Source organism: Corylus avellana, chromosome ca10, assembly GCF_901000735.1.
Source record: "Corylus avellana chromosome ca10, CavTom2PMs-1.0".
NCBI classification, from domain to species: Eukaryota; Viridiplantae; Streptophyta; class Magnoliopsida; order Fagales; family Betulaceae; genus Corylus; species Corylus avellana.
The window spans coordinates 12,135,567-12,145,280 of record NC_081550.1 but is presented as its reverse complement, the minus strand read 5'-3'; positions in this window follow the sequence as shown (position 1 = coordinate 12,145,280).

The window sequence follows — 9,714 nt, the reverse complement described above, 5'->3', positions numbered from 1 at the left end:
ATTTTATTTTCAATGAGGAAGAAATAGTTGATCCTTTTTGGGAGATTTATATGCCGCACGAATGGGAGAAGATAAATGAATACCGTGTGAAGATTGAATTATCTCAATATGATATGAAGAATTTTCAAACTACCATTCGCAGTCATGTTGTGATGGGTTGTAAATTGTTTCTCTTCCGGTATCAAGTTGCATTGATGTTGAGAAGTACAGGATGGAAGGGATTAATTGGACATCCAAAAGATAGAGGAAAAGATGATTTGAACTCGAGGGCGAGTTCTTTCCAACCTGGAGAGACTGATGCAGGAGGAATTTTAGAAAATTGTTATTTTAATTATGCATGTGTGTTTTAGTTTTCCTTTTTCAATAAGGATTGGGTTTTTCCTTTTCTATTAGGATTTGTTTTCCTTTTCCTAATTAGGTTTGCTTTTCCTTTTCCTTGTTAGTTTAGGAGGTGCCTAGCCTATATAAAGGCATCTAGTCTTTGTTGTTTTTCAATCCAGTTTATACTATCAATTAAATTTAAGTCTTTCAGAGTTATTTCTCTGTTTGCTTATTTGGGGCACTTAGGGATTTTCTCTTCCCTACTTGTTATTTTCTCTCTTCCTGAATTCCCTTTTCTATCTTCAAATCTTAGTTTCTGCTGCTTTTATACGCTGTCAGAACAATCCTAGTTCTGCCCGGCGTCAACTTGCGAGTTAAAACATTCTAAAGTACCACAGTCTGGCTGAAGATGTTAAACTTAGCGCTTATGGGAGGCACCCCACAGCATATCCTTTTATTTTGTTTGTTTGTTTTACTTTCTTTTTTTTTTCTTTTATTGTTTTTTTTTTTTTCTTTTTTGTTTTCCTTTGTTACTTTAGTGTTTTGCTGGGACAAGTGTGCTTCAATTTAAGTTTGGGGGTGTGCTATGAGTCATACTATTCCAAACAGTTCGTCCATCTCCCGGGTAAATTCTTTCCATGTTATAGATACATTGGGGACAATGTGTAATTTAAGTTTGGGGGTAAGGGAGACACTTTACACACACATTGTTCAAGTTCTATTTTATTTTTTATGAAAAAAAAAAATAAAAAAAAATCAAAGTACATAATCATGTTTGTCTTAAAATTTTGGTTGATCTTAAGAATTGTTGTTTGAGTTCATTGGTGAGCTTAAAAATTTGAATACATGATCTAATAATTGAGATTTTCAGTTTGGTTACTTGCTTATAACAGTTGAGAATTCACATGTTTGATCTGATCTTACACCAGCACATTAGCACATAATTTGTGGGGTATGACATGAAAGTCTGATGTGTGTGTTTCTATGTCTTGGGTGAAACTGGATGATTTATTAGATGGATACTTTGGCATATATATATATATATATATATCAGCCATTGCTGGGAATTAATCCTTCTTGGATACAATTCAAATCTGCACCATAATCAATCAAAGCAACAACATCAAGAGTAAAATTAGGAGAAACAATGATATGCACTTTAGAATGCCATTTGGGAGGAACAACTTTGTTGATTAGATTGACAAAATGAACATTATCAGGGACAAGAAGTTGCTTATTCCTTTTTAAATCAACCATATCTTTCCTGATGTTACGAATCTCGTACTTTAAATCTGAGACTGTAACTACCTTGGATTTTGGTTTTGAAATTTTTTCCAAAGTGTTTTCAGGAGGTGTTATAGCATTATTTTGTTCTTCAGATTTGGTCAGAACAAAACAATTACTAATACAATCATGGTTAATCTCATAAGGAAGAGCAGATTCAAAATCTTTCGTAGGATTGATGGATCCGTTCAAGATCCTTTGGAGTTTTGGCTCCGTTTCAATCTTACCAAAGTTTTGTTCAAGAATTCTGACGTCAGGATCAGTGGATTCTTGAGGAGAAGTTTCAGAATCAGAAGAGGAAACGTTTTTGGTGCCAAAGTCCTGTTCAGAAGAACTGGCACGATCACTAGACAACTCAGGGAGTAATTTGTCAATTTTCTCAAGGTTATTTTGAGAAGTTGTTTTTAAATCAGAAGGTTTTGACAAATCAGGGAGAGAAGTCAGAGGGTTTTCAGTCTTAGGAGGAGCAGAGGAAACTTTTGAATCAGAAGAGAGAGAGGGAAGTTTCTCTTCGATACGATCCAATTGTTGTCCTAAAATATGCAAAGATTGGGCACAAAAATTGTTTTGTTCGATAATTTTCCTATCGTTAGTAATAGGATCCTTATCATCATGAGTTTTGAAAGGAGAACATTTGACAATGGCATGCAGTATAGATATACTACATGTACATCACTTTTTTGCTAGCCATGGTGGCACTGAGAATAAAGTATCTCTTTACTTGGAATGATTCAATCGTGTATATATATATATATATATATATATATATATATTTATATATCTGTGTGTGTGTGTGTGTGTGTGTGTGTGATAAAAAAATATATATATGATCATTGACAAGCTTTTCACTAAGTAACTGGACCTCTTGCCTCAAAGCATTGAGTGGTCATGTCAAAAGGTGAAAAATTTTAATTTGGTTAATGTCATGGTTAGTTTGGTTTCATAGCCTTTTTTACTCGAGTTAGTAAGTCCTAGGGGTGTTTTACACCTAATGCCCTAAAACCACCAGGTTTAGGAGTCATTGACTGAACACTCATTACATGGGTAAATTAGAAAGCTTAACGGAACCAAGCATTGCACAACCTGATGAAAAAAATAAAATAAAATGCCATTGCTATTCATTCTAATAGGGATTTCAGTGAACTTTGAGACATTGAGACATTGCACACTGGAAATAATTGGAAATTTCATAATTTTGTGCTAGTTCACTTTACACTGTTTTCAAACTTGTGATGTTTTAGTATGTCCTTTGTAAGTAATTGAACTTTGAGATTCCAATTCATTGTAAAGATGGAGTTCATCTTTTTAAGCTTGCTAATGAATGAAAATCATGATCCTATGTTTACCTTAATTTTTGGATAACATGAACTCTTGCATGATGTTTGTGGGTAACATTCCTAGAAAACCCTCACGAGACTTCACTCGATCTCTAGGGAATTCCTGGGGGTTTAAAAGACATGTTGCATATGCTAAATGCAATCATACATGCCACGAAAGAAGGATTTATTTTTTTATTTTTTGTTTTCATTTTGTTTTTAGTTTTGTATCGCTAAGGGACTAGCAATATGTAAGTTTAAGGGTGTGTTAAGTGCCAAAATATTCATATTTTAGCCCTTAAACTTATATGTGTTAATTCCTTAAGTATTAATCTGTGCTATTTTAGTTATTTTATGTGTTTTCCACGCTTTTGCAGGCCTTTGGAAGAAAAGGAAGTAAATATAGAAGATTTGGGCTCAAAGAGAGAAATTGGGAAAAGTTGGAGCTCCTGACAGTGCGATCAAGACTAGGGGACCTGCGATCGAGCGCACTACTAGAGAAGACAAGTAGCGATGCAGCATCTAAGATCGAGAGCCACACACATAGGATCGATCGCAATCCTGCGATTGAGTGCACACGGGCTACGATCGAGCGCACCCGTGCGCTGGTGACACATTAGCTGTGGCCAAACTCCCTTTCCTTCCATATTAGGGTTTTCCAAGTCCCACTTGTAATAAGGCTAAAACCCTACGAATTTTCTAGGTTTACTAGTGTAACAAGGACTTCTGAAGCCCTATAAACAGACCTTTAAACCTTGAGAATAATCAAGCTTGAATACAGACAACTTTGGGGAGAGGAATTGAAGGCTATTTCTAGGAGCGGTTTTCGGTTCTTTCTTTACCTTTTCTTTTTAGTTTTATTTTAATTATGTATAACTAACTCTTAAGGAGTTCTAGATTGAAGCCCTAATTATGTTTATTTAATATTTCAATATTGGTGCCTTTGTGATAATCATATTGTGTTGCTTAACTTGATTAATTCCTATTTTCTTGAATTCCTCATATGTATGTGATTGGCCATTATATGCATGTGGTATGGACTAGTTAATTAAATCAATTTGGATGATCGAGTCCTGGGTTTAATAAGAGTAACAAAAGAAATCCATACCGGGTTGTTGGGTTAATCAACATGGCGAACCTGGAGTGGACACCTATGCCCTAGGCCTCATGTGTTTGTCGATTTCCATAGATTTATGCTTTCTTAAAAAAACAACTTAGTAGACACTCATGCTAAATGCTTTAAGAAAGAAAATAATTAGAGTAGACACTCATACCTAATTCGTTGCTTAGAAAAATCAATAACTTAAGGAGTAGACACCCATACCCTTAGGTTGGCAAACATTAACTATTCATAATATGATTGGATAATTGGCATATTGTTATATTATCTAAATATGATTAGTGGTGGATATCAAAGCCCTATGTTGTGCCAAATACTACCTAAATTAATAGATACTATTTAGTACGTTTTAACTTGCAAGTGCACAAGATCAAAACAATAGTATAGTGCAGCAAGTACGAGGTCGAACCTACGGAGATTGTGATTTTGTTTAGAATTAATTAAAAATATCAACTTGTCACTGAATTGATATTCTGAAAAAGAAATAAAAAGATAATAAAGATAAATGAAAAAGCTAAAGGTAGGACTTTGATATCTGTTGTGCAAATTTATTTAACTCGCAAGTGCACGAATCAATTGTAGTTAATGGATTGCAAGTGCGAGGTCGAACCCACAGGGAATTGTATTCTTGAAAGCAATTTTAAATCTAAATTAATTAAATCCTAATCTAGTTCCAAATTTTTGAGAGATTTTTTTGTTTGAATGAAAAAGCCAAAGCATGAGAAATTTAAAGTGATTGAAATCTTATGATGAAGCACTAAGGTTTCGGAATCCGCACTCATAAATTCATAACAACATAATTTCATGATCTATAATATTCCCCAAAGTTCTCACATATAAATCTTAAGTTTGTTTTACTATTGCTTCAAAGAATTAATCAAAAGATCTCATGTATCCATTCATAACCCAAATCACAAAAGAAATCCAATATTCGATCAAATCATTAACTGTATCCATAAATCACAAGAAAATATCCAATCTTTATCAAAACATCAATTGTATCCAGAGAATAAATCACAGGGGAAATCCAATTTTTAACAAAGAAAACCAAGCAATCAATTATATTGAATAATCTTAAATCATCAAGTGTATCCTTGAATCACAAAAGATATCCAAGAGTTATTCAATCCAATTGATTAGAAGTAAAACAATAGAGCAATTAAACCATTAAATTGGAAAATATTACATACATGAAACAAAGTTGCTAATCATAAGTGAGGCTTCATCTTCAACCTTAGTTGAAGGTTTAGCCTCTCATGTTATTGAAAGACAAAACAAAATTGATTGAATTCATAATGTAAAATCGAGTACTTACAAATAAGAATCACAAAGTAGAGATTCAAAAGTTAGGAAAACCTTAAACTCTCTTCTTTCTCCTCTGCAATCTTCAAATTCATAGCCCCCTCAACTAATCTGATAATTCCCTATTTATAGACCTAAAACTTAGGGTTTTACAAGTTGAAATCGGATACAATTCGTCCAGGTTTGTACCATTTAATTACGGGACGATTTTGGAATAGTAAACGTCCGAATTAGGAAAATCCTATTTCACAATGAATTGTAGTATTTTGAGTTAGCTTTCCAACGCCACTTGAATCACCTCAATCGGATATGTGAGCGAAAATTTATGGTCAAAATACTGAGACGTATAGAATCTGAATTTGAATCCAATTCGAAATTTTATCCAATCTTATCCTTAATCTTTCAAAGTATGTTTTCTTCCAAAAAGTATTTTTTTCTTCAACACCTACAAAATACTAAAAACACAAAACTAACACAGAACATCAGATAATAACACAGCTAAAGGATTAACACAAGTAAATTAAGGGGTCCAAATATGCAATATTTGGCACACATCAATATCCACCACAAATCATACTTAGATAATATAATAATATGCCAATGATCCAATTATATTGTGAATACTTAATGTTTGTCAACCTAAAGGTATGGGTGTCTACTCCTTAAGTTATTGATTTCCATAAGTGATGCCGGGCAGAACTGCCTAGTTCTGCCCGGCGTCACTTATGGAAATCAATAGCTTAAGGAGTAGACTGGATTGCTTACAACTGGTAGAACTTTTCAACTGGTAGAAAAGTAGGGAAGAGAAAATCAGTTGATTTCCATAACTTCGATGTTGACTTGCTTTTCACTGAAGAGTTCTACCAGTTGGTTGCTCGGAACGACTTGTCAGAGACTGAGGAGCAGTTGGTGGCGTGGTACCTAGGCGGTTTGTGGCAGTCCCTACAAGACGTCCTTAGTCTCCACTCCATTTGGACGGTTTCTGAAGCCTACCAACGTACCTTGACTGTAGAAAAGCAGCAGGCCAAGAATAATACCAGATCTACACCGAGAGGAGATCAAAATACACGAGGAACTCGTCCTCAAGAGCCTTGTCCTAATCCTCAATCTACGCAAGGTCAGAGTTCCAATTCCAACATTCGTTGTTTTAGATGTGGGGAGCCCGGTCATCGATCGACAGATTGCCGAAAATCTTCTAGCAGAACGGGTAAGAATCTCTTGATTGAGGATGAGATAGTAGAAGAGCAAGTCAACATCGGAGATCCTATTTTTGATGAAGGTAATGATGGGGATATTTTGTATGGAGATGGGAACGAAACTCTTGTTGTCAGAAAAAGCTTGCTTATTCCAAAAGATGATTCTGAAGAAGAATGGTTAAGAACCAATATCTTTCATACCACATGCACAATTGCAGAGCAGGTTTGCAAGCTTATTATCGACAATGGTAGTTGCGAGAATGTGGTGTCAGAGGAAGCAATTAAGAAGCTTCAGCTGAAGATTGATCGCCATCCAAAACCATACAAATTGTCATGGTTTAAAAAGGGAGTGAGGTAATAGTAGATAAGAGGTGTTTGGTCTCTTTTTCAATTGGTAGAAAATATTTTGATAATACATGGTGCGATGTAGTGTCTATGGATGCATGTCATTTATTATTAGGCAGACCTTGGCAGTATGATCGAAGTGTTATTTATGATGGACGACGAAATACCTATACCTTGAGCATCAAGGGAAAGAAGGTGGTATTAGCACCTCAACGAGAAAGAGTCATTCATGGACCAGTGATTGAAAGGGGCACTAATCTCCTATCAATATCTCAATTCCTGGAGGAAGCAGAAGAAGAGGGAGTTGTATACGCCTTGATGCCATGTGAAGAAGGTGACAACGTAGATGATGAAGTTTCCATAGAGTTACAAGAGGTGCTTATGGAGTTTGCTGATTTGATGCCAGAGAATCCACCCCCTGGTTTACCACCCATGAGAGATATACAGCACCATATTGACCTCATGCCGGGGTCAAGCTTGCCCAATCGTCCAGCTTATCGCCTTAGCCTGAAGGAATCTGAAGAATTGCAACGCCAAGTGACAGAGTTGCTAGAAAGAGGTTACATCCGAGAGAGCATGAGTCCATGTACAGTTCCTGCTCTCTTAGTTCCGAAGAAGGATGGGTCGTGGCGTATGTGTGTTGATAGCCGAGCCATCAATCGAATCACAGTGAAGTATAGATTCCCGATTCCTCGCTTAGATGACATGCTAGATTAGTTAGCAGGTTCTAAGGTTTTCTCCAAAATTGACCTTAAAAGCGGGTATCACCAAATCAGAATCAGGCCTGGAGATGAGTGGAAAACAGCGTTCAAAACGCATCATGGGTTGTACGAGTGGATGGTCATGCCTTTTGGGCTATCCAATGCTCCCAGTACATTCATGAGGTTCATGCATCAAGTGTTGCGGCCTTACATGGGGAAGTTCGTTGTTGTGTACTTTGACGATATTCTCATCTATAGCTCCTCACAAGAGACACACCTAAAACACCTCAGGGAGGTTCTTAACACGCTACGAAAAGAGTGTCTATATATCAATCGGAAGAAGTGTTCCTTTCTTACTACTACTGTCACTTTCCTTGGATATGTTGTGTCTATTGATGGTGTTCATGCAGATCAGTCTAAGGTGACAGCAATTCTAGAATGGCCAACACCCAAGAGTCTACATGATGTTCGAAGTTTTCACGGATTGGCATCATTCTATCGACGATTCATCCGAAATTTCAGTACATTGATTGCACCAATCACGGAGTGCTTAAAGGGTCGGACTTTCCAATGGACTGAAGAAGCCAATGCAAGCTTTCAATTGGTGAAGAAGAAAATGACGGAAGCACCTGTTCTAGCTCTTCCAGACTTCGAGAAGATTTTCGAAGTTAATTGTGATGCATCTGGCGTTGGCATTGGAGGTGTCCTAAGCCAAGAGGGACGTCCGATTGCATTTTTCAGTGAAAAGTTGTCCGGGTCCAAGAAGAACTATTCCACTTATGACTTGGAGTTTTATGCCATTGTACAATCTTTGAAACATTGGCGTCATTACCTGGTGCAGAAGGAGTTCATCCTTATCACTGACCATGAGGCCCTCAAGTATATCAATGGCCAACAGAAGCTTAGTCGCCGACATGCCAAATGGGTCGCTTACCTTCAGGAGTTCACTTTTTCTTTACGGCACCAATCAGGAAATTTGAATCGAGTTGCTGATGCTCTGAGTAGGAGAGTTGCACTCCTTACTACCATGCATACCAAAGTTGTGGGTTTTGACACTTTCCGAGAGTTGTATACGGAAGATCCTTCATTCGGGAAGATATTTGCTGAGGTATCTGTAGGTAAGCGCAGTGATTATGTTACTCTTAATGGTTATCTATTTCGAGGTTTACAGCTATGCATTCCGGATAGTTCATTGAGGGAGCAAATAATACGAGAGTTGCATGGAGAAGGTCACTTTGGGCGAGACAAAACCTTGGCCTTGGTCTCATCTGACTATTATTGGCCCAAGTTAACTAGTGATGTGACCCGTTACGTGGAACGGTGTTTTATTTGTCAAAGGTCTAAGGGGACCCTCACAAATGCAAGTCTATACACCCCATTACCTGTGCCTGACGGCCCATGGCTTGACGTCAGCATGGATTTTGTTTTGGGGTTACCTCGCACACAAAGGAGCATGGATTCTATTCTTGTGGTGGTTGATCGTTTTTCCAAGATGGCCCATTTTGTTGCTTGCCGGAAGACGATGGATGCCGCCCGAATTGCTCACTTGTATTTTCGGGAGATTGTTCGCTTGCATGGGGTTCCAAGATCTATTACATCGGACCGAGATACAAAATTCATGAGCCATTTTTAGAAGAGCCTGTGGGAAAAGATGGGGACCAAGCTTAATTTTAGTAGTGCCTACCACCCCCAAACAGATGGTCAAACTGAGGTGGTAAATCGAAGCTTGGGGAATCTTTTAAGGAGTTTAGTTGGAAATAAGCCAAAGCAGTGGGACCTGGCTTTGTCACAAGCAGAGTTTGCTTACAACCGGTCCAAGAATAGAACGACTTAGTTGAGCCCTTTCGAGATTGTGTATGGGCAAAACCCATCAGGAGTGCTTGACCTAGCCCCTATTCCCCGTATTGGTCGATTGAGTATTAAGGCTGATGAAATGACAGATTATCTCCAAGGAGTTCATGACCAGGTCAAGAAAGCGATAGAAGATAGCAATGTTAAGTACAAAGCACAATCCGACAGCCATAGACGCAAGGTAACTTTTGAGGTTGGTGATTTAGTTTGGGCTGTACTCACACGTGATCGTTTCCCTGTTGGTGAGTATAACAAGCTACGAGAGAGGAAGATTGGGC